We start from the raw sequence: 25,248 nt of genomic DNA, 5'->3' as shown, positions 1-25,248 counted from the left end.
GATGAAGGATTGCAAGTACTCAGTAAGCAGGTGGCAAAGTTATTCATTGAGGTATCATGGCTTTTTGCACATATCACATAAATCTTCCAAGGGAACAAAAACAACCTGGTCAGTTTATCGTGATATTTCTTGGGACCGCATATTCAATGTTCAATAGCTGTCATAGATTTTCCAAAAAATTGGCATATAATAGTGTAACAAATGAAAGTCATCTGTTTATTTAGATTACTTTTTGTACAGTGTTCAGCTATACTATAAGCTCAGGCTAAATTTGTCATACCCTTGATAATAAAATATTTTAACAAATGAAGTTTATTTTGGGTTGATTCTATCCCAGCCTTTCCTTTAAAAAAAGATGCACTCCAGACATGTACTTTACAATACTGTTCAATCTTTGTTGGACCAGCAGTGGTAAAATATTGTATAATCTGGGGGGAAACTTTTCCCAGAGTCAAGCTGACATTACAAAAATTTTATAGAAACACAGACAGATTGGTATTTAAGCTCTAGTTTGACAAAGTTGAGTGAACCCAAAGATGGATGAATCCTGTCCCCAACCACACCTTAAAAGTTGTCACTAAACCAAAACAGATGTGTTGAGATTAGCTCTATTCAAAATATTTATAAATTCTTCAAAAAGTTTTGTTTCAAGATCCCAAAGAAAACAATAATATTTTAGCTAAATCCTAGCTATTTTCATGATTTATTTTATGTTAACAAGGCCATAGATAAAAAGTATGTATAAATTATAAGAAGAAAAGAATCTAAGTACATGGGAGAAGAAAGTGTAAGAGGAAGTTATAGGTCTTAGAATCAGGCCAATCTTAATGTTTTTAGGTCCTAAAACTTTAACAGCTACATGCCTTTCTCCATCTTTTGCTCAACACTGTTTAAGAGTGTGGGAAAACAGCTGCCTTGTTTGGCTTCAAGGCAGGAGAATTACTAGTATCTCACATACCGTGAAGAGATGTGTAGTAATGTGTAGGCAGCAACTGGATTGATTGATCCTCCTTTGGATGGGTTTGGCCTCCTTTAAAAGCAAGCTTAAAAACAAAATTGAGACCATATAGTATGCCTCATCACGCTGTTATGAACACATTAACACATCCCACATTCCGATGATAACCATTGCTTTAAGGACCACAACATCAGTTGTTCCATATTTAGATGTGACACAGCATGCCTCTTCAAAAAATGTTCATGGTTACCCAAAACAATGAGGTGGTAAAGAAAATCGTATTTATAAAATGCCTTTACAGAATTGTTCTCTCATTTAAATTTTAGAAACAGAATGATGAAAACATATCAAAAATTAAAGAGCACTTTAAAATAGAATCAGAGATCATACTAACATAGAATTCTCAAAATCAAGTACTAGGTATCTTGTAGAGTGGCACTGACACTCAAGTTTTTATCCTGCATGCTTGCACTGACGGGCAGGAGTGGATGGGAGGAGTCAGAAGAGATCCCTTTATTACTCCAGTCACCCATCTCCCCAGGGTGTGGGCTACAGATTAAATGAAAAGAACCCCATTATGATGACTTAAGGGCAGTGAAGGAACTTTTCCAGTATAATTTTAAATGTATGTGATCTTTTTTCGTGTCCTTATTTTAGAGTAGAATTTTCTCATTAGATATGAGTCTACCATATTTTGCTTTTACCCTAAAGTACTCAGAATTATTGTTGCTTACTTTGCCATCTCAACAGAAATCATTTCTGACAAAATGTTTGCTGTTAAGATTGAAAACAATCAACTTTTTAAACAAACTCTGAAAATAAAGAAGCCCCCTCATGTTTTAGGTTTAAACAGAATGTTTTAACTAGTGTAATTCATTTGTCAGACTCGTGGATATCTGTGTTCCCTCTGGTTTTCAGAAAGTACATTGTATTTAAAGGAAAATAATCTGGAGTCGCCACTTCCAAGAATGAAGGGAGCCCAATTTATATCCCCATATACAGAAAGAGCCAGGTGGGAGCAGATCCTGGTCATCTCTACTTCCTTCCTCTGCTGAATTCTCATTTTGTTCTCTTGTGCCTCCTCCATTTACATTTATTTGCTCATCAAAGTTAAGCATTCTATACCTTAATTTCCCAAGGCCCAACAACCTGAGGCTATGTACATAGGGAATTTACATAAGGTTTAGAACAGAATAGACTGTTATATCTCTAGTGAAACACAGAAAACACCTTAACATTTAAGGTTAGGTATCCTTTATTTAAGTCCCCCAACTATTCTCTCTGCAGAAAATTTTACCACTTGTCTCTTCTACTTTATCTCTGGAATCCCATCTTCTTCTTCCCAGCTCCTGCTCTGCTCCTCCAAGCTTGTAAACTTGTAACGGATGAGACATTCTGTTGTTGCTGTGTCACTATTGGCTTCCCCAGCCATTTCCTAGTGCCTAACATGCCACAGACAAGAGCAACACTTCATGACCAAAATAGTCTGTTACGATGTTGAGCTAAACAGAAAGAGAGAGAGAGAGTCCTTTTCTTTAAAATAACTCAAATACCTACAGGGTTAAACAGGAGACAAATCAGGGGCACAAATGAATGGATCGCACTGCAGAGAATTAGGGAAAGCGTGCCCCATCGAGGGTGCACAGTGGCTGGCTCATGAGCCCCAGCCGCTGGCTGTGCTCTGCTAATTTGAACCCCCTTTAGGAGTGTTCACTATCTTTCAGAAAAAGCCAAAATTTCAGATTATTCTGTGAAATCTCCCAGTCTTTAAATATTAGAAAGTAATGCTTTTCACTATTTTAAAACACTATACAGAGCAAACATCATATGGTTTGCAGATTTTATCTAGCCTGTGGGAAATTGTCTTGAGGCACAATTTGGTTCACTGTTATGAGCTATATATCCCTGCTAGCCACACCTTCCTGATGAATGAGTGGAGACAATCTACTTTAAGTATTGTTACCGAACAAGGGTCTGAGGGGGGGGGGCGCAATACTTGGCCCACCCAGGGATGCCAAAAGCTGCTACAGAAAACAGGGGCCCCTCCCAAGGACGATACACTAATATCTATAGGGCTCTTCTGTCCGCCGCCAATCGGAAAGACATCTCTCAATGCCAGAGATTTGTGAAAAGGAAACAAAATGTTTATTTAATGCTATTCAGGCCTAATGCCTTCCTTAAAATATTAAAGTCTTTAAGGCTATACACCTACACACACACACACAGCACTCCCTTCTCCCACTGTCCCAACTCCGGGTACCGTAAATCAGGAAAAGAGCACATGTCCGTTTTTCTCCAGGCCGCTGGCACGTGAGCTGTGTCGCCTGCCTGTCCAGGCAGGATCTCCAATTAATCCAAAGTCATGCGGCACCTTCCACTGGCAAGAGTTCTTTGTACCAAGTTCCAGTCAAAGTCTCTCCTGCTTTCCAGGCCACTCGGCCAAAGGGAGCACGCCAAAGCTGCGTGGGCCTCTTCCACCAAAGCCGCACTCCACCCAAAGCGCGTCTTTCTTCTTCACCTGGCCGCAGGGATCTCCATTCTGGCAAAGCTGCGTGGTTTTCCCTTTCACCTGGCCAAGAGGGCGTCTGCACCCTGCTGAGACCGCATGGCTCTCCCTCCTAATGGCTACAGAGGGTCCTCACTCTGCTGAAACCTCATGTCTCTCTCCCTAATGGCTGCCGTGTCTGGGTTTAAATCCCCCGGTGCCCATCTTCCTCTGTACCCCTATTTCCCACTCCTCCCACGATCAGTTACACCTGCCAGTATTTCTGTATTATTATAAGTTTACTGGGCTGCCATTGTTAGTCTGGGCAGGTATGGTCCCATGTCCTAGAGCCAATCTCCTCCAAGCCCCCACGCAGGCGCTGTAACTCAGGGGATCTGCCCCCCAGTCACATCTTGGGGGGAAGTGACTTCATTCCCCTGGCTCCAAGCATGGCCACAGCCATTTAACATATCCAAGTGACCCACCAAAGGCTATAGATATGTTAAATGACCAGGCCATGGATTAGCTGCAGGGCTGTGGCTTTACAAAACAGCCCTGCATGTTCCTGGTCTATGTGTCCCTTCCCCCAACTCACACCTTGGGGGTGGGGTGAGGATATCTTAATATTTCCTCCAATATTCCTGTACCCTTTGAGTTCTGGACACCATTCCAAATCTTTTCTGGGCACCCCCTTGGCTACACCCTGTATCAGTATTACTTTAATTACACATGGCAGTATAAATAGCTAACAAGTTTCCAGACCTCTGATAAATATATAATTTTATCCTCTTAGTTATGTTATACAGAAATCCCTTTTTCAAATCTTCCAAAAGGAATTAAATCAACTGAAAGTAGAATTATAAGGGGAAAATACGTTTAATTTGTTTCCCCCAAGTTTTCTATTCTTCTGGTTCGTTTTCATAAATATCTCAAATAAATCAAGTTCATGTTCCACATATTGAGGTGCATTCAAAACTCCAAGCTTTTTCATGACTCCCCTGAGGAACTGCAGTTATTCTCTTAGTCACCACTCTACACTGGTACACAGCTGCTAACAGTTGCTTTCCTCTTTTTGGTCACTAGACCTCACAAAGCCTTCTCCTTCATTCTCCAAGAAGCCAATAATACAAGGCCATTACATTTATAGATACTCAATGGTTAAGAATAAATGAGGGAGAACTCAGTATCCAAAATAGAAATGGAGTCTAAAAACTACTGGACATTTTTTTTAGGAAAATAATGTCACACCTTGTGCCTAAACCCTGGCTTAACTCGTTTCTTCACTTGTTCACATCTCTAAGGAGGAATGTCTATCATCTTCTTTATTCCTCCAGTTATTGGTATTCTACCCAGTTTCACTTTTTCACAATTCCTTTGTTTCATTTTGTTTGTTTCATAACTACCTTCTTTTCTTATATGAGCAACGCCAATATTAAATCAAACCACTATTCCTAAATGCATGACATTGCCCAAATTACTCCCTCACTTATAAAATTTTAAAAAATAGATTACTTTAAAATAATTTATATTTTTATTAAAATGCCATACCAGTTTCAGGTGTACCACACCAATTCACAAAGAAATCATTCCAATAAGCCAACACCCATCTGACACCATACATACTCCCTTTTCTGTACTTCACATCCTCATAACTATTGTTTAAATTGGCAATTTGAAGTGGGCCTCTTGTAAGCAGCATACGTGTGAGTCTTGATTTCTTATCCATTCAGCCAGCCTATGTCCTTTGATTAGAATATTTAATCCATTTATATGTAATTATTGATAGGTATATAGTTACTAAAATTTTGTTATTCATATTTTTTATCTTTTCTTTCTCCTTCTTAAAGAAGTCCCTTTAACATTTCATATAATACCAGCTTTGTGGTGATGAACTCCTTTGGCTTTTTCTTGTCTGGGAAACTCTTTATCTGTCTTCTTATTCTAAATGACAGCCTTGCTGAGGAGAATAACCTCGGTTGTAGTTCCTTGCTGTTCAACATTTTGAATATTTTTTGACAATCTGGTCTGGCCTGCAACGTTTCTGTTGAGAACTAGCTGACAAGCATATGGGAGCTTCTTTGTAGGTAAATAACTGCTTCTCTTGCTGTTTTTAAGATTCTTTATCTTTAAGCTTTTGCATTTTAATCACAATGTGACTTGGTGTGGGTCCCCTTGGGTTCATCTTGTTTGAAATCCTCTGTGCTTCCTGAATTGTATGTTTAATTCCTTTACCAGGTTAGGGAAGTTTTCTGTTATTAATTTTCAAATAGGTTTTCAATTTCCTTCTGGTACCTATATGATTCAAATGTCATACTTGATATTGCCCCTGTGGTCCCTTACTAATCTCATTTTTGGGGGATTTTTTTGTTTTTGCTGTTCTGATTAGGTGTTTTCTCCTACCTTGTCTCCCAATTTGCTGCTTTCGTCCTCTGCTTCATGTAATCCATTAATTTCTTCTAATATATATACTTCATTTGAGTACTATATTCTTCATTTCTTAGTAGTTGTTTTTTATTTTTTATCTCCATTTTTATATTTGATCTCTTTGTTAAACTTCTCTTTGAGATTATTAAAATTCTATAACCAGTGTTTTGAACTTTGCATGTGGTAGATTGATTGTCTTCATTTTGCGAAGTTCTTTTACTGGAGTTCTGTTCTGTTCTTTCATTTGCAGCATGTTTTCTTATCTCATCATTTTTGCAGAGCTCCAGACAATAGCTGAGGCAAAATACATCTATTCACAGACTCTCCCATCTAGGAGATTCCTTCCTCCTTACTGGGTGATTCGTGACTGGTGGTGGTGGTGATGGAGATGGACAAAAATAAGTTTTTTTTTAAAGAGCTCTGCACTGAATTCTCTTTCCTCTCTTAAACTTCTCTAAACTGAATGATACTCATTCCCTCCCCTGAAGCCAGGAATGAGTATCTCCTTTTAGATGGAACTAAAACTAGTTATTTGAGTATAATGTGTATATATTTTCTTTCATTTCTCCTCATGCTTTTGCTTATAATATAAATGTGTGTGCTCTTACGTTTCCAAGCGATTTTGATCCTCAACAAAATTGGAAAAAAATTATAATTTGAAAAATCAATATGGAAGAGTTCTTCTCTCCAGTTTCAGTATATTGCAAAATCATACATGAATTCTAAAAGTACATTTTCCAGATAGATTCACCCTCTATTATAGTGAATAAAGCAATGTTAATAATATAATTATCTTCATAATATTCTTACTGATAAGAATAGTTTCTTCTATTCTTATAATAACCATTTAAGTTATGTCGAGTAGAACTAATATGGTTAGTATCACTAACCACAATGTTTTAGGATTTATCTAATTCTTGTTCACAGCAATTTTATGCATACATAGAATTGCCCCATTTTAAACATGAGAAGCCTCAGATTTCACAATGACTTACATTCAAGTTTGCCTGACATTAAATGCTAGAGCCAAAGATCTAATCTAGAGCTCTCTTGCCTTTTCTACTACATCAGATCTTTTATATGAGACACTTGAAATATGTATATACAGCACATATATGTATATGCATAATCATTTAAATAACGATTTTAACTATTGGGAAGAGTACAAATAATACTCTGAAGTATACAACCATACGTTTGTAAATTTTAAACCATTAGACTAACCCAGATTTATATTGAAAACCCCTCTAACAACTTTTTCATCATAGTACACAATTTATGGCTTTTTGCCATTTGATAATGAAAGTTAAATTTTCTTTGCTTTTACTGGAATTGGGTATAATAACTCATTCTCGAAAACCAATTTATATAGAACACATATTCAGTACAAAGATGATTGAGTTCCTGTTATTTCTTTTTTGTCATTTGCCAGCAATTTGTGTGAGACCCAAGAAAGATGGAGTGAGAAATGATGGTAGTTATTTCTTCAAGATACGTGGAAAAGACCGAGGGTCTTGAAAGCATGTGTCAGTTAAAATCATTCATTGTAGATTAAGCTGATGGTCTGTACTGACAGAAATCCCAAAGAAGATATCTATCTTTAAGGATTAATAAAGCTTTATCTGAGGATTATTCCTGGTCAAAAAAACATTTTTCCAGTGGCTCATTTGACAGCTATTGTGGCTGTAGAAGTGGACAGTTGAATCTATTTTTTTCCAAGGTGTGCAATGTTAGACTGTCTTTGGTAACTTTATAACTTATTTTGAAGGCACAATGGAATTTGTAACCTCTGTTCACCAACACTCAATAAATGTGTCAGTTACCTCTATCATTGAAAATAAAAGTTTTGTGAATGTTGTAATTATAAGCTGGTTGGCAACTCCATTTGTAGAACTGACAGTTCCAATTTCTGAGCTTTAGTATCTTTTATAACCTCTGAAGCTGAAGCCATAAAGTCATGTCTTTTCTCATCTATTTCAAACCATTTGGAGTGCTTTTCACTTCAGCAATCAATATTGTGGTTATCCCCTCAACAACCATTCCAAAAATTCTCCAACCCGAAGCCGCTGTGCAAGTTGGGTGGGATCAGGTGGACCTTGAGTAATCCACATCTTTTGGGATAATCTCAAGTTTCTTACTACAAATGCTGTTAAGGCAATTCACATAGCAGACGGTTCTGTAAGACCAAGTCAATCAATGCATAGCATTTTTCTGGCCACTGAGATAGTTAAAGTTCAGCCAGTCATCACAAAAGCCATGGTGTTTATAAAAAGAATTCTGGAATGGGATGCCCTTCCCCTCCTAATGATGTAATCTGTGGCTATGCCATTAGTTTGCTACCCTGAGAGACACCAATTTGAACATAAAACTGAAACACAATGGGCCAGAGACTTCATCAAGCCATGTCTAAATATGTTATTTCTCTGAAACTTTTAAACTATATAAGTAAATCCCTTTATGATTTAAATTATCTTGAGATAGCTTTTATACAAGTCAGCCATAAAGTATAAGTATAACAAATATTTCTGTAGCTAAAAGTATTGTGCCTCATGATCTACACAGTTTAATTATATTATTTTAGATTATTTGATGAGCATTTAAAGAGAAGATAATGTTATTAACTTGCTTAAAAGATTAAAGGCAAAGGCTATTGTGTTTTTACTTATGTACTTGGCTGATTAACATTTTGTGTCCTCTTTCTCAGAAATCAAAGAATCTTAAGTTGAGAGTAGGATAACAGTGATTATCTTAACACCTCTGAGGCCTGAGATCCATTTCAGCTGGTCATTAGCCAAACTCCATCACTTCCAGTGACAGGACATTGATAGCTTCTGAAATAGCCTCTTTCACCTTTGTTCAGAATTTGTAAAGCTCTGGATGGTGTAGCTCAGTGGACTGAGCACGGGCCTGTGAACCACAGGATTGCGGTTCGATTCCCAGTCAGGGCACATGCCTGGGTTGCAGGCCAGTTCCCAGCAGGGGACTCATGAGAGGCAACAATACATTGATATTTCTCTCCTTCTCTCCTTCCCTTCTTCTCTAAAGATAAATAAATAAAATATTTTTAAAAAATTTGTTAGTGAGCTTTATTTTCACTCATATTAGACTGCTCACTACTACTTTACTGAAAATCCTGTAACTTAAATGGTATTATTCTCCTTTCTCTCTAGGTAATAGTTTCCTTCTTCTAATTCACTTCAGACAAAACATCCACTGCTACCTGCCTTTAAAATTCTTGCTGTCTTTATTCTATTACTTTTAACCAATCTATTTCTACCTACTATGATTTGCTAATTTAGTCAATTACAATTGCAGAAATTTAAAAAATTGTGATTCCTATAATGACTATCTTACACTGAAGAGTCAAAAATTACTCACAATAGCTATGGCAGAGACTGCTAGTGAGAAATTGCCAATTGCTTAAAGATACCTAACTTTTCTCCCTTGCAGAGAGAATTCCTACTTTGTTAAATATGGCAAAACTTCCCAGACAAACTTTTACATTTCCCCATTTCCTTTATTTTTTATATTGGTAATTTATTTTTTTATTTTTTTAAATATATTTTATCGATTATACCATTACGGTTGTTCTATTCCCCCCCTTCATTCGCCTCCACCCTGCACACCCCTCCCCCACCATTCCCTCCCTTTAGTTTATGACTACGTGTCTCAAGTTCTTTAGATTCTATATTTCCTCTACTATTCTTGCCCTTCCCCCATCTATTTACCTACTGTCTATGCTACTTATTTTCTGTATCTTCTCCCCCCTTCTTCTCCTCCCACTCCCCTGTTGCTCACCCTCCATGTGATCTCCATTTCTATGGTTCCACTCCTGATCTAGCTGTCCTCTTGGTTTGCTTTTGTTTTAGGTGTGGTTGTTAATAACTGTGAGTTTGCTGTCCTTTCACTGTTCATATTTTTTATCTTCTTTTTCTTAGCTAAGTCCCTTTAACATTTCATATAATAAGGGCTTGGTGATGATGAACTCCCTGAATTTGATCTTATCTGAGAAGCACTTTATCTGCCCTTCCATTCTAAATGAAAGCTTTGCTGGATAGAGGAATCTTGGATGTAGGTCTTTGGATTTCATGACTTGGAATACTTCTTTCCAGCTCCTTCTTGCCTGTAAGGTCTCTTTTGAGAAATCCGCTGACAGTCTGATGGGAACACCTTTGTAGATGACTGTCCCCTTATCTCTTGCTGCTTCTAGGATTCTCTCCTTCATTTTAATCTTGGCTAATGTAATTATGATGTGCCTTTGTGTGTTCCTTCTTGGGTCCAACTTATTTGGGACTCTCTGAGCTTCCTGGATTTCCTGGAAGTCTATTTCCTTTGCCAGACTGGGGAAGTTCTCCTTCATTATTTGTTCAAATAAGTTTCCCACTTGTGGCTGTTTCTTTTCCTTTATACATATCAGTGGTCGTGAAACCCATTGCCAGTCAAAAAAAAAAGCTTTTTCAATGGAAGACCCATGAAAGGGGTAGTTTCAAAGGGTACGTACGTGTCTTCTGCCCCGTGTCTCTCTTTCCTGCCTGAAGCCTAGACAGTCATGCTTGAACCTTCCTGCCATTCATTACAAACCACACATATACAAGGAAGATTGCTGAACAGAGTGTGAGAAGGAAGACATTGGAATTATAAAATTCCATCCCTAGATAACCAATTCATGGACTTCTTATCCCATGAAAAATATAAAAGTCGTCATTTTTCATAAAATATTTTCCAGTGACAGCTTAGTAATGATAACTTCTTGACAAAAACAAACATGTTTTCTTCCAAAACAGACACTAATGTAAAATTATAAGAAAGTATGAAATTAGGAAGGATTAAGAATGTGCAAGAATTTAAAAATTGCACTGATCTATTTTTATGAATGTGCCCCTCCATCTCTACAAGATGGTCCAAATGATCATTTAGTTATAACTTGGTCTCTTTAATATTTAGATATTGGAAAAGATAGATGATGCTATGGACTCCTTGGGTTTCTGTCTCAGTTGTTTTTGGACAACTAACTATGGTCCAGTGAGAGAAAATATATGTGTGTATAGAGTATACACGCATGCACACACATAAACATGTATGCCTTGGTCCACTTGGGATGCTATATCATAATGCCATAGAGATATGGCTTACAAACAACAGAAATTTATTTCTCATACTTCTGGGAGGCTAGGAAAATCAAAGTGCTAGCATATTTGGTATCTGGTGAGAGCCTGTTTCCTGATTCATAAATGGCTACTCTCTCACTATGCCCACACATGGCAAAAGATGAGGGAGCTCTCCAAATCTCTTTTATAAGGCTACTAATCCCATTTGTGATGGCTCAGTCCTCATGACCTAATCACCTACCAAAGCCCCCTCTCATAATATCAACTTGGAGTTAGGATTTCAACATAAGAATCTGGAGGGAGACACTAACACTCAAACTAGTATAAATATACAATATATATAATAAAGAGAAAGCTGGCATACAGGTCTAACTCAGATTTACTGCCTCAGCATGTATAAGTAGTTATATTTTGGAAGACCAAGAATAAGACTGATACTGTCACTAACGTTATGTCCATCACAAATGACACCTAGGATATTATTAGGTTATCACAACCTGCTATTAGGTTTTCAGAGCTGACCATGGAATAATTTTCTCAGTTAGATCATTGTGTTCTCCATCTCATATAGAAAGAACAGCCTCCCCACTCCCCCACACAAAACACACTGTTATTGCTCCTTCCAAGGAGTGACCCAGAAAATTCAAGCACAGAAAATGCACTAAATAATAATTAGAACAAGAACTTATTGACTTTATTGTTTTTTCTTATTTCTTGGCCATATTTTGTATCATTGATGCCTGCTCAAATGTTTTGATTTTTTATCTTCCATATATTTTGGGACTATTTATTTGTTCCTATTTTTTTCTTTTGAGTGGGACATTACATCATCATTGACAAACATCTTTTCTTCTATAAGCATAGACATGTTTGTAGAAGCTATAAATTCTCTCTAAGTGCAGTTTTTATTACATCCAAAGAAACTTATTATATTGTGTTTTTATTTTTAGTCCATTAGAAAAATATTCTAAATTCATTTGTTATTTATTGTGATCCATGGATTATAAGTTAATATGTTGATCAATCCCCCAATATTTGTAAAAATTCAAGATATCTTATTGTTAATGATTTCTAGTTTAACATAACTGTTGTCAGATAGTATACTCTGTATGTGTTTGTGTTATTATACCGAAACTTCTTTCAAGACTCCAAAGATTGTATATCATGATGAAGTTTCCATGGGCACTTAAAAATAATGCGTGTTCTGCAGTTTTAAATGTACCAAGAACCGTGGAGTATCTGAGATTTTATCCTCCTTCCAAAGTATCTAGCATGCCACAGATTGCAGAAGGCAAGAAATTCTTCTGCTAGCAGAAGGCAAGAAATTCTTCTGTCAGAGAAAATTTTAGTTTATTAATCATAGCAAATGTACTAGCCAGTGTACCAGTTTCTTGAGCCCCAGTTCCCACCGGAGTACTTGAAAAGTCACATGCCCTGGGGCGTGTTATAGAAAAGAAACTCTAAGCATCAGGAATCTGAATTTTTTATAATGGGTAATAAGCATGCCTGCCCTTTGCTCCAGTGGAAGACACTATATCTATTCTCCTAATGTGCTACACAAACATTTTTGAAAATTATTCCAGGACAAAGGTAGGCAGTGCCTTTGTTAGTAAGACATGTAGAAATGTAGCAAACAAACAAACAAACAAACAAAAACATGGAGAAGTATCTATCAATAAACACAATGTTCTGGGAAGTCAATGAAATCAATTTAGTTGATAGTGTTGTACATATCTTTTATATATTTGTGATAATAATTTTTGTCTCCCTGATCAGTCAATTGTAGACAGAAGAGGATTTAAATATGCAAGTGTAATTCCTGGTTTGCCTATTTCTCTCTTTCTTTGGTCATTCTTGGCTTCATGTATTTTGAAGCTCTGTGTTCAGTGCAGTCATGTTTGGAATTATTAAGCATTATTAATAAATTAAACCTTTCATCATTATAAAATGTCCCCATTTTTTCTAGCACATCTTTTGTTTTCAAATGTATTTTATGAAATATCATCATAGTGCCTTACTGTTTAATGGCATATCTTTTTTCATCTTTTTGCTTTTAACCTGCAGATGTCCTTATATGAGGGGGTCCCTCCCAAAATGGAATTATCTTCTGCAGAGTGGGCTCCTTGTAGTACAGAATTCCTCCACTAGGTGAGTGGTCTATGGTCCCATCTGTAATAGTGTACCAGCTGGTGTTGTTGTGAGAGGCTGTATTCAGCTTCAGTGAATTTTTTCTGGAGACTCAACACATTTGCCCATTTCATGGTGGATGATTTACAAGCACACCTGCCCACACAACACTGAGTGTGCAGCAGTTTGTGACCAAAAATAACACGACTCCCACCTGCCCTATTCATCTAATTTTACCCCAAACAACTTTTTTCATTTACCTGAATGAAAAAAGTCCTCAAAGGGAAATGTTTTGTCATAGAAGAGATGAAACAAAAAATGGCAGAAGCACTAAAAGGCATCAAAATCAATGAGTTCCAAAACTGTTTTGAGCAGTGGAAAAAAAGTCTCAATAAGTGTATTGCATCAAATCAAGAAACTTTGAGTGACAGTTAAACATGTAAGAATAAATACACAACTTTTTATAAATAAATTTCATTTTTGGGTCCCCCTTTGTAATTAGTGCTTCTTTCTTGTAAACACAATAAAATATGTCTTGCTTTTTATTCAATCTAACCACATCTATTAATTCAGTGTTTATTCCTATAATACTAAATGTAACTATTGATAATTTGGGTTTTTCAAAAATATCCACATGCTATTTATTTTCTATTTGTTCCTCTGTTGTTTCTCTTTTCATTTTTACTTTCTTGTCTTCCTGTGGGTGAACCACTTATTTTCAAACCTATATTTTATCTCCTGTATTGACATTTTAGCAATACCTCTTATGGCGTGTGTGTGTGTGTGTGTGTCTACTCTAAGGACTATAAAATGCTTCTTTAGGCTATCATAGTTGCCTTCAAATATCATACTAATTCATGATCAGTGTGAGCACCTTGCAACAGCATCACTCTATTTAGATATCTTCCCACCTCTGTTCTTACACAATATTTTGCTATTACATGGACTATAAGTCACATGATATATAGGCATCGTTTGTGTTTAAAAAGTAACTTGTTAAATAACATTTTCATTTTACCTTTAATTTTCAAGATTTTTTTACTGTGTACAAAATATGGGGTTGAAAAACAAGTTTCCTTTTTGATTTCTTACTTTTGTATACGTGTGGTTAGTTATGTTCTATTGGGTTCCCAGAGCACGTTAGTGATATTTTATGTTCTTCCAGCCAACAGTGGTTCTGGAAACATGTCAACCATGATCTGGGCATTCATTTTTTTGTTGTTGTTGCACTATGTCTCACTTTAGTTGCTTTTGGAGATTCTGTTTAGTGTTGATATTTAGCCATTGGACTGTCCTGAGATGAGGTACAATTTTTTGTATTATCCAGTTTAAAAGTCACTAAAATTTCTGGTAGAGTGGATTGATAGAGTTTATCAATTTTGGAAAGTTCTTGATTTTATGCCTTCAAATATCTTTTCTTCCCATTGTCTCCTCTCTTTCTGAGATTCCATTATCAATAAATGGGGAAATAAATAAATCTTTTCACTCACTTTTTTTCAGTGTAAAGATATTTATTTTAAGATTTTATTCATTTATTTTTAGAGATTGGGGAAGGGGTGAAGAAAGAGAGGGAGAGAAACAATGTGAGAGAGAAAGATCAATTGGTTGCCTCTCACATGCCCCCAACCAGGGACCTGACCCACCACTCAGGCATGAGCCCTGACTGGAATCAAACCAGGAACCTTTTGATTTGAAGGACAACACACAACCCACTGAGCCATATCAGTCAGGGGTCTTACCACTTTCTAAATATAAATTAAAACAAAAGTGCCATTTGGTTTTGTTTAATTTGATGTCATGGAAATATGATATCTAATTAAATTACTTCGTTTTTAATTCAGCCAATAATTAAATCAATGGTCCTGTCAATGGAAGAGCATATCAAGGGGCTGGAGACCCATACTGTAGGACTCGCATTGACACTGATTACCTGTGTGGCTTGGGGTCATATGTTGAATCCTGTAGTTTTTCCATTTGCAGATGCAAGAAGTGATTGCCATTTTTTATTTAGAGTTCAATTTCTTCAAAAACAACGGAAAGAAGGACTATAAAACAACAGTGAGATAGTGCTAACAATTTTAATTATAGAAAGTCCATATATTAGCTTTTGCAATTTTCCATGGTTTTTAAATATTTCAAAATTTAATAATGTAAAAAGAATACTAACACAAACCCAACCAGTGTAGCAATAAATGAAACAAAGGAAAACTGTACTGATTGCAGATCAATCAGAAAGGGGTATAATAAAGAAAAACTACAAAAATTACCTGAAAATATTTTAGTAATCTGATGTTCCACTTGTGACTCAGGCACTACACTTGCTGGCAGGTCCAATTGTAAAATTGCTGTAAAAATGATAACAAAAAATATTTGCTTGAATTACTAAAACTTTGTAATATCCCAAGGATCTCTCCCCCAAAAGCTGTAATTTTATATAATTTTAGATTTTACTTATAAGTGAAATCATACAGTATTTGTCAGTATTTGGTTCATTACAATCACTTTAAATAAGAAATTAAGATCCATAAAACCCATATACACTAGACATTATTAAAATATATAGGTCTAGAAATGTATTCTTTCTAAAAACATTTATTTATTACTTATTTATTATTCTAGACAGAGGGGAAGGGAGGATGAAAGAGAGGGCGAGAAACATCAATGTGTGGTTGCCTCTTGCACACAACCTACGGGGACCTGGCCCGCAATTCAAACATGTGCCCTAACTGGGAATTGAACTGACAACACTTTGGTTCACAGGCCAGCACTCAATCCACTGAGCCACACCAGCCCAGGTGAAATTTATTCTTTTAGTCTGTCTCTCTGCACCATTCCATTGACTTCTAGACAATTCCTGCTAGAAATTTCAAGGAGAGCTTTAATACTTCTCACTGCCTCACCTTTGCTTTCTTTCTGTCAATAACCAAACTTTATTAGTTCTTCATCTCAAAAACCAAGTTTTCCAACTTCAAGGTACATTTATATATTTTCAGTACAAAAATATGAGTAAAACCAGTGAAAGTACATAAAAACAATTATGTAAAGTGTGAACCAAAAGTCACCATCCAATGTGGCCTGCTGTAATAATCGTAAGTATTAGTCAATACAGAAAATAAAGCCTCAACATTACAACATTCACCAAGGTTGGGTTCATTCCTACTAATCATTTTAAACATTTCAACTCTATGCTTCAAAGTATCTTTTTTTCTCTTTTCTTAAATAGCCCTCTGGCCACCAGCCTCCAATGCTTATCTCTTCTCTTCCATTTTCTTGCTACCTCCAGCCCCGTTGCCTTGAGACACAGATTATATCTTGCTATTTCACTTTTCAAAGGTATTCATTACCTTCCAGATATCTACACACATGCACACACATGTATGTGTGTGCATGCAGATACACGCAGGCATATATGCATACAAATCCTAAAATGCTCTAACATGACATTCAAGAATTTCCATGAGATAAAATGTGGAATTAATTCTGTTTTACCAGAGATGGAGTGGGGACATAACGAGAAAAAACAAAAAGCAAACCAAAAAAACCTCATATACTTAGTTTAAGACTAGGACTCCTACTTGGGATGTAACCCAGACAAGCAAGAGAACACTGTGAGGGGCATTGTTTGAACTCTACTCATTGTTTAAACAAACAATGACTAGAAGAAGGAGTTAAGCCTAGTACTACAGTTTAGAGCTAACATATCAGGGAAGAATGTCCACCAGTGTGTCTAAAATCCTCACCCTATCTGTGTTTGAGAAAAATTGTCATCAATCGTTTTCACATTTTGAATAGTATTACTCTTCTTCCTATTATTTAGGACACTGTCCACTAATCATAATAGAAGGCCTATCCCTACAAGCCCTACTTCACTAGAAATATTGAGCGATCATTGCACACCCAACAAAGTAGAAAAAAATATATTAAATTGCATATGCTTTGGTGGAACGGGATTTAAATGCCAAAAGTTGAACGGCAATTGTTGTCAGAGAAAACAGGATGCCCTGATTGGCCATTCACTATTCCTTATTCTTGTGCCCAGTGAAGAAAGGACTGGTGGAAGCAGAGTCCATCCTGGCCACAGGAAATAGGTGCCTGAAAGTAAGGAGGAATGTTTATGTCATTTAAAGAGTAAGAAGAAAAGAAATTGTTTTGGACATTATACCAACCAGTCTATTTCAAAGCACAGAAGAAAATTTAGATGAGAATTTGATAAGATGCACATTTTCTACAAATTTATTATTGCAACAAAATGGTTAGTTTTTAATAACACATAATTAAACATAAACATTTCATTATATATAAATCATGCGGTGATCAGATTTGTCTTCTTCCTCTAAGTGCCTTTGGTTTTGTACTCTTAATTATCTTTTATTTCCTAGTTGCAACTGATTAATACTTTCATTTAATAATTAATGTTGATACTCTTCAAACTATTCCAGGTACCATATCTCTTCTCATTATGAGCAACCCTAAACCTAAGTTTGTCGTCTCTTCCTCTTTCTACCGAAGAATAGTAATTATAATAATTATTGAATACTTACTATGTACCAAGTACTGTTTTAAGTACTGTATATGGTTTAAGCATTTAAATTATTTATTAGAATGCGAGGATGAGTATTAACACAAGTTTAGAGTAATTATTTTGTTAATTTGGCATGAAAATACAAAATTGGCTCTCGCATCACAATGCTGCTTAAATTAAGCCAACAAATTTTTTTTCAGTAGGCTTTTTCTTACACTCTCGTCTGCATGTGTGAAATTTTGCTGTGAAGCTGCATACGGCAGAATTAAAAAGACTTAGTGTGTATCACCTCTCCACCACATTAGAAAGATATACATGAACTCCTCAGGCCTGTCACGCCCTCTGGTTGTTTAAAGAATAGAACTAAATTTATGTGTTCACCTAAGAATAAGTCTTCCAATTATTGTGGTGTGCACACAGAGCATACTCACCTTCAAAATGCCGAGGAATCAAGTTCAAGTTGTGCAACAGAAGGGCAGAAGCCTTTAGGTGTCAATTTATTATATAAATAACTCATGATTAAAACAAAATGAAAACACATTTATGATAATGACAAAAGCAAAACATGAAAAAAGATGATGTATCTACTTCAAGGTTATGGAAAGCATACACCTTCTGTCATTTTTTTATATCAACCTAATTGAGCAACCAGAGTAACTCTTAGCATTACTTCCATTTGGACAAAGATGGTAAATATTACTATGCTGGAAAAACTAACAATTACACTCTATGAAAAAGTAGAAGATTATGTTCTGATGTGTACTGTGGAAAATTATTAGGAGGTGTTCTACAAGGAAAAAATACAGTTGCCATTTATAAAGGCTACATTTAAGTTCATAATATGCTTATATCAAAGCTTTGCGGAACAATCAACAGAAAAAGCCAAGTGAGTAAATATGCTGGCCATGTTTTCTAAATTTATAATTCAGAGATCTATAGTAGCAGAAATTTTTACTTCCCATTTGTGATTCTACTAAATGAGAAGTCATAAAAGTAAAACATACTCACTTGTTTTTTTTAAATATAGTCATATTAAGTTAGAAGTACATCACATACACAGTGTCTAGGATTCCTTTCCTAAAGCAGTTTTTAAATAACTCTTTTGAATAGTATTGTCATTTTTATATTTCTGTTTCTACCAAAGCCACACTGAGGAGATTTTCTATCAAAACCACACTCCTGGACATGTTAGAATAATAGGGACTGAATTCAATAAATGGTGCTAGAAAAACTGAATATCCAAATACAAATAATGAACTATAAATTTTTACCATACAACATAAAAATATTAACTAGAAAAATATGGATTATAAACCTAAATGAAGTCCTGAAATTATACAGTTTCTGGAAGAAAATAGATCAAAACCTTTTTGCCCTTAGGGTTAGTAAAGAAGTATTAGATAGGACTAAAAGCCCTATGCGTAAAATAAAATATTAATGAAATATCAAAAGTAAAGGTTTTTTTTTTCTTTTAAAACACTGCTAAGAAAATGAAAACACAATCCACATACAGGGAAAAACAGTTGCACAACATATATCTAATATTGAGCTGGAATTCAGAAAATACAAATAATTCTTACAATACTAAGACACATTATCCTATAAAATATAGATAAAATGTTTGAATGGAAATTCTTTCAAATATGGTATATAAATAGCCAATACTCAAGTTAAAAATCTTCACTATCACTAGTTGATATAGAAATGCACTACGCACCCACTGGAACTGTTAAAATTTTAAAAGATTGACCATTGCTGGTGAGGATTCAGAGCAACTGGAACTCGCAGACTGTAGGATAAATTCAAAAAGGCATGCAACTTGAGAACAGGGTGACACTTTCTAGTCAAACTAAACCTACACTTATTATACCACCTACTAATTCTACTCCCAGACATTTGCTGCAGAGAATGAGAGCTCACGCCCCTACAAAGACTTGCCCTCTGATGTCCACTGGAGCTTTGTTCACCATAGGCATACGCTGGAGACAAGCTGCAAGTCCCTCAGCTGGAAAACGAGTAAATTCAAAATAAAAACGAGAGAACTAATGATATACAAAAGAGCATGGTGAATTTTAAAGCATCAAGCTTAATTAAAGACAGACAGTGAAGATTATGTATACACTATATGATTCTATTTAAATGACATTCTAAAAAAGGCAAACTATAGTAACAGAAAGTACAGTGAAGAAAATAGAACAAAACTTTTGTGACCTTATGGTTAGTAGAGAAGTGTTAGGTAGGACCAAAAGCCCTATTCTTAAAATAAAAAATTAATGAAATATCAAAAGTAAAGGGTTTTTTCCTTTAAAAACACTGTTAAGAAAATGAAAAGGCAATCCATAGACTGGGAAAAATATTTGCATAACATATGTCTAATAAAGAGCTGATAGTCAGAAAATACACATAATTCTTCCAATACTAAAGCAAATTATCCTATAAAATATGGATTAAACTTGCCGAGTCTGGCCTGGGAGAATATAGCAGGGGTTACCTGCCCAGTAGCAGAAGTAGTTTTGGGGGTAATGATAATATTCTAATATCACGATTATGCTGGGGGAACAAGCCACATTAATTTTTACTCTTAAAATTATAAAGTTCTATGGTATATAGATTATAACTCACTATTATGGACTGATTGTGCCCCCCAGTATTTATATGTTGAAGCCCAAGCTCCTAATGTCATGGTAAGAAGAAGCAGGGCCTTAGGGAGATAATTAGGTTCAGGTGAATTCATGAGCACGCAGCTCCCCTGATGAGATTAGTGCGGTTATAAAAAGAGTAAGAAACACAGAGCTTGCCTTCCCTCCACCATACGAGGATAGAATAAAAAAGTGGCTGTCTGACAGCCAGGAATAGGGCCCTTACCAGGAACTGCATTGGCTAGCACCTTGACCTTGGACTTCTACAAACTGTTAAAATACGTCTTTGTTTAGGCCATCCAGTCTATGGTATTTTGTTATAGCCTTATGAACAAACTGATGCTCAGTGAAGCTTATTTTAATAAATAAATAGATAACCCAATACATATAATTATTGAGGATGTGGAATAACATTTACTTACGGTATACTTCAAACCGCTTAAGGATAACTGAACCTGCTTCACATTGTGGTCAAGTGGCCAGAGGATTACTAGAGTACGAAATTCAGAACAAAGGCTATGCAGGAAGCTCTGGACCAGGAATTTAAGAGAATGCATTAAAGTATTGAGCCCTGGAGCTGCAGTGGTAGAGGAGAAAGAGCTGGTAAACATAACATTTCTGCAGGAAATAGAAGCCAAAGTTGAGGCAAATTTCCCCATTCTTAATTTCCTCTATGCCCATCTGCCAAGAAAAACTGAACAGCAGCAGCACCAGCTGTTCTTGTTGCTCCACAGATTCCAAGCCAAGTTTCCAAATTAAATCTCACCAATGCTTACCCATGGAGTTTACACAAGACAGGAACTAAGTAAAGATGCGACCTTGGAAGAGAGGGAAAGTAACTAGGTGGTCTGATCACAGTTAAGGAGCAGACAGCACAAGAGGCTACCTACCTGAAGGACAAGCAACACACTCTCCTTCAAAATTAACACCAGGTCATTGTGCAGAGGCAGGCCAGGAAGGGGAGGCATGTGTTTGAGAAGCGAAAGTAGGGTAGTAAGGCTGTGATTCAGTAGTTCACCTCTTCTGTTTTGGAAAAAAATAGGGAAAATAAAGAGTGAAATAGCAGAGTATTATCAATACTATCCTTATGCCAAGTAACAAGCTCAATGTACTCCATCACATTAGACAGATGCTCAAAAGTTATGAATGAAATGAGTTATGTCTACATATCTATTACCTAAAATATTAAGGTATTCTTCCTTAATTCTTCCCATTGTGCTAAGGAACGTGCCTTGTAATCCTATAATGAGAGAACTCTCATTTATCCTGTTTTGAGAATTCTATCACTGAGCCCACATTTCTCTGGTTCCTGACACAGAAATGTGTTCCTGTAGCTAGCGGCTGCTCTTACAAGGGAAGCATATTCTGAAGTCTCCTAAGATGTGAATGAAAGGTCCTTAAGTGGTAAGTTTTCTTGGGAATATGAAACAAAGAAAGCCAATTTTTCACCTCTTTTTCTCTTTTCTTTGCTCTTGCCTTCCTTTCCCCAAACTTTCCTCTAAGTTTCATCTCCTATTCTGAAAACCAGGTTGGACTTTCACTAGACACACAGAACAAATGGGAATAATGCCTATGCTGTCATTGATGGTAATAAATGGGGAGCACTCTCTCATTTGAGAAATATCTTCATCTCAGTGTCCTCTAAAGTAATCCATTCTGAACACCAAGTATGATGGAAACAAGTGTACATTATTCTATGTCATATCATTTGGCAAGTTGGGGGAACTGGGTTTAACCAATTTAGTAATTTTCTCTTGGATATAAAAGGTTAGGGCATATATTGATGCTCTCTTAGTATATTATATGAAAACTATTGGGGGGAAAAGATTTTAAAATTTAGTTTAGTCAATTTACATCCAGCATAAAAAATCAGAAATATGTATGCCTTTATCAAATGTAATATGCAAAGGTAAATATTACATTTACACATGTAAAGACAAATGAAAATTACTTAAAGTCATAGAAGACTAATCTAAATGATAACTAAACATATTTTAACACACAAACTTTGTCTTTTTTCTTAAACCTTAAATATTTAAATTTGTAATTAAAATTTGTTTTGGAAGGAAGAAGGAGTTCCTACCCTTTGCAACATCATGGATGGAACTGGAAAGCATTATGCTGAGCGAAATAAGCCAGGTGGTGAAAGACAAATACCATATGATATCACCATTAACAGGAATCTAAACAACAAAACAAACAAGCAAGCAAAATATGACCAAAGACACTCAAATACGGAACAGGCTGACAGGGTCCAGAGGGGAGAGGGGAGAGAATCATAGGGGAAAAGGGGATGGACTCACATGAACAAGTATAAAGGACACATGGACAATAACTAAGGTGGGGGGCAGAAATGGGAGGGAGGTGGGGAGCACTGGGGGGCCAGGGCTGGGAATATAAGACAGAAAACTGTACTTGAACAAGAATTAAATTTATTTATTTAAATTTATTTACAATAAAAATGAATATAAACAACTAATTTAGGTTTAAAGGAGGTAATATGTCTCTTCTGAGCCATCAAACAATGTGTGTTATTATCAAGGTCCCACTCCAAGGTTCACTGCTAGGAGTTATTTTAGAATCACTGTGTGTGAGAATTAATTTTCTCATCTGTATTCTAATACAACAGTGTGAATAATCCTATAATTTATAACAACACATGACCAGTCATTATTTTTCTTTAAAAATAGAACATTGAATATATTTCTAAAGCATGTGTAATTAATATCTAAAAATAAAAAGAAGAGAGAGGTGAAGTGTTGTGCTTCAAGTGTATTTGTTTCCTGTCTCAGTGTCACAGTGTGTAATGTTACTGACAAGTTCAAAGGTTTATGTATTCTGCTGCTGGAGGAAACAGTAAATGACATTTGCAATTTCTCATACCCAAGATAAATGTTTCCTAAGATGTGATTTTGGGGATCTATTAAGATTTAACCTTAGGAACCAAGATGGCAGTGGAGTAGGTGGAAAGTACACTCATCCTTCTCAGGACCAAACTGGAATTACAACTAAATTACAGGATAATCATTCTGAATGACCAGCTGAAGACTAGCTGAAGACAAGACTTACGACCAGGGGTTTATAGAAGAAGCCACATTAAGACTGGTAGGAAGGGTGGAGACACCACAAGCGGCATTGGAGGTTTGGGGTGTTTATCTCAGCTGCAAAGTTTCTCCCTGAGAAAAATGGGTTCTTAACCCCAAGCCAGGCTCCCCAGACCAGAGCACCAATGCTTGGGGGAAACACCCACAAAATACCTAGCTATGAAATTCAGCAGGGATTCTCTCTGCCAGGAAGCGGTAGGAATCTGCTAGCGATAACAGGTGCCCACTTAAAGGGCCAATGCACAATATCTCATTAGCAACCACTCATTCTGGACTCTGGCAGAGAAAAGCATGAACTGGAGTCACATGAAGAGAGACTGAGGTTTGTGGCTCTGGGGAGAGAGCTGAAGGGACAGCTGTCAGGATCCTTGGGCTGAGTTCTGCTCCCACACCCCAGACGCCATCTTACTTGGGTGGAGCACTTCCTCCCATGTAGCATCAGCCTGGGGAAATAAAATAGCTCTCACCTTCTGGACTGTCTACCACCCAACCCTGTGGAGCTTGCATCCTGATGAGGAATCAGCTGTCTGGGAAAAACTGTAAAAGTCTGGGTAGAACCAAGAAGAGTTAATGACTGAGTTGTGTGGCTTTAAGCTAGAAGCAATTCCCCTGATATTCCTGTGAACCTCATGGTGCCTTTCCCTCATAGGAATTTCCCTAACAGCTACTCTGCAGGATCCTGGCGGCTCCACCCTCCCAATTCCTGGTGGCTACATCTTGCCAATGGTTTGGCAGAATCTGGGACAGACTGAGTTGTGTGGCTTTGGGGCAAAAGCCACTCCTCCAACCTTTCCTCAAGCCTGACCAACATCTCCCCCAAATGAGAGACCATTGGCCCACCTCCTGTTTCCCTGGAACCCTGCCCTGCTGAGGTCAGGTTCTGGGCATAATCCGGTACAAACTGAAATGTGTGGCTCCAGTACAGGGACCTTTTTTCCCCGTGCACCCCCGACTAGTGCAGAGCCCTCACTTACATGACCAACTCTTGGTTGTCTGAGCCTGATAAACTCTGCTGGCCTCACCCTGACAACCATAGCAGATCTACCTAATACAGAGAAATAAACACAAAGAGGCAACCAAAATGGAGAGACAAAGAAATATGCCCCAAATGAAAGCAGAGGAGAGATATCCACAGCAGGAGATAAATGAGTAGAGACAAGCAACTTATTAGATATAGAGTTCAGAAAAATGGTTGTCAGGATTCTCAAGGAACTTAGTGAGAACTACAATGGCATTAAAAATAATACAGAAACCACAAAAAAAGAATGAATCAGAATGAAGAATACAGTATATCAAATGAAGGATATACAGGAACACATAAACAGTGGGTTGGATGAAGAAGGATCACATCAGTGATTTGGTAGAGAAGGCAGGAAAAAACATCAAATCAGAGCAGCAAAAAAAGTTAAAAAGAATGAGGATAGTTTAAGGAACCTTTGAGACAACATAAAGCATAACAATATCCACATCATAGGAATACCAGAAGGAGAAGAAAGAAAGCAACAAATAGAGAACCTATTTGACGAAATAATAATTGAAAAATTTTTTAACCTGGTAAAGCAGAAAGACACAGAAGTTCAGGAAGTACAGAGTTTCCCAAACAAGATGAGTCCAAAGCAGACTACACCAAGGCACATTATAAATAAAATGACAAAGTTTGGACCCTGGCCCTGTAACATACTTAGAGGCTCATCCCAATACACCAAGGTTATGGGTTCAGTCTCCTGTCAGGGCACACAAAGAGGTAAACAATGAATACATAAATAAGTAGAAAAACCAATTGGTGTTTTACTCTTTCTTTCCTTTCTTCTCTCTCTCTAAAAATCAATGAATAATTTTTTAAATGGTAATAAAAAATAAAATGGCAAAGGTTAAAGACAA

Source organism: Sturnira hondurensis, unplaced genomic scaffold (genome assembly GCF_014824575.4).
Source record: "Sturnira hondurensis isolate 20B ecotype Veracruz unplaced genomic scaffold, ASM1482457v3 Scaffold0010428, whole genome shotgun sequence".
NCBI lineage: Eukaryota > Metazoa > Chordata > Mammalia > Chiroptera > Phyllostomidae > Sturnira > Sturnira hondurensis.
This window is presented reverse-complemented; position numbering follows the sequence as displayed.